The sequence below is a fragment of the Nannospalax galili genome, unplaced genomic scaffold (assembly GCF_000622305.1).
Source record: "Nannospalax galili isolate Female #2095 unplaced genomic scaffold, S.galili_v1.0 scaffold134, whole genome shotgun sequence".
NCBI classification, from domain to species: Eukaryota; Metazoa; Chordata; class Mammalia; order Rodentia; family Spalacidae; genus Nannospalax; species Nannospalax galili.
The window spans coordinates 1293134-1294881 of NW_008335593.1; positions in this window are offsets into that span (position 1 = coordinate 1293134).

The following is a 1748-nucleotide window of genomic DNA, read 5'->3' on the forward strand; positions in this document are numbered from 1 at the left end:
TGGCAATCATCCCAATAAGTTAATCAAGTCCCTGGGGTTTTCAGAGAAAGGTGTATTCTGTGAGTGCCAATTGTAAAGATCACTGGTGGCAAAGGGCCAGTAATGAAAGGGCTGATTGCCCTCTCCATCTGGGGGCCCCGCTGGCCAGAGGGGAAGGACAATGGTGTCAGGCTGGGGGGCTACCCCCCTCTGGCTCCGTGTGGCCTGCGCAGGTCCCTGTGGAGGCGATGGTGGCTCCTCAGGGTTAGGAGGCGGGTCCTGCACTGTGGCGCCATTGGCGGGGTGCCCGTCTGAGAGGAGTAGGATGGGGGAAAGATGTCGTTCTCCTCCGTGCCTCCCTGGAGAATGGGTTTCTCTTCCACCTTTGGTCTGAGAGGGAGGACCAGCAGAGGTGGAGGGGGAGCAGTTGGATTAATAGGGGGAAGGAAGGACTTGACCCAGGCAAGGGGGCCATCAGGTCATTCGATGAGGCCTCGCCAGGTGACGATGTATGTGATCTGTTCCTGGTGGCCCTTCTGTGGGCTGAATATGTGGTCCTCTACCCTGGAAATCAAACTCAGGTTAAAAGTCCCTTCAGGGGGCCATCCAACATTGAAGGAGGGCCAATCAGCCGAACATAAAGTTGTCCATTTCTTTTTCTTTACATCTACACTATTGTGATGGGCAAAAGTCTTAACGTCCCCCCAGTGGACTAGTGTAAGATCTAGAGGGGAAGATGGGGTGTTGCCCATAGTATTTATCAGTCCCATCTGTTTCATCAACAAAGAAATTAGAACGAAGCTCACAAGGCACAAGAATGACACAGACAGAGGGCCCAAAATAAACTACCACGGCTTTCAGATGGTCTGGACTCTCAGCCGTGTGGATTCCCTGGCTCGATTGTGCCAAAGACCGTACGGATAGGATGCGTGTGTCCCAACAGGGTCGCGAGGTCCTCTGAGGTTTCAGATGGACTAGTGTCCTAGTGGGGTGTCCGGTGGGGAACACCCACCCCAATGAGAATGGGGACGTCTCCTGAATCCTCCAGGTCACCTTGCTAGTGTTCCAGCAACAAAAAAACTGAGATCAGATGGCCGCGACCAAAGGGAAAGTATAGAAAAGACAGGCAGAAAAACACAGTTTTACAAAAACTTACCCGGCCGGTTGATCACAAACCTTTTGGGGTTGTTTCCTCTCGGGGGGGGTCTCTGGGGGGATCCTGGACAAGCCCCCAAATGTTGTACCTCATCCACTGGACCCCAAAAAGACCACCAAGGACCCAACACACCAAATGCAAAAGCAAAGGTTTATGGTTTATTTGGGCTTAAGCTCAGGCTCTCAGACCTCACCAACTCAATGGATCCGTGCTGAGAGCCCAGAGTAAGGGAGAATGGAGCCTTTTATAGGTTTTAGACAAAGAGAGGAGGGGGATACCAAAAATACATTTTGGTTGGTTCAAGGAGCCCGCGCGCGCCAACATAATTTTAAACTGATTGGATATATAAGATGCAGCCCTGGAAGTTTCTTATTGGTAGGTGCTATTCTCAGGGCTGTGGAATGTGCTGACTGTTATCTGTGGGGCCAGGAGTCTCCATTTTTACCTTAAAGGGCAGGTTTCATGCCCGGGTTCGCTTAATCTATAGTTTCCTGGAATGGGAGGATAGCAGGCAGGGGTCAGGGCATGCCAGGGTATGTCTAGGCATGTCTAAAGCAGCAGCCAAGCATTTTACAGAAGCTAAAAGAGCAATTAGTGGGGGTCTGGAGGGATT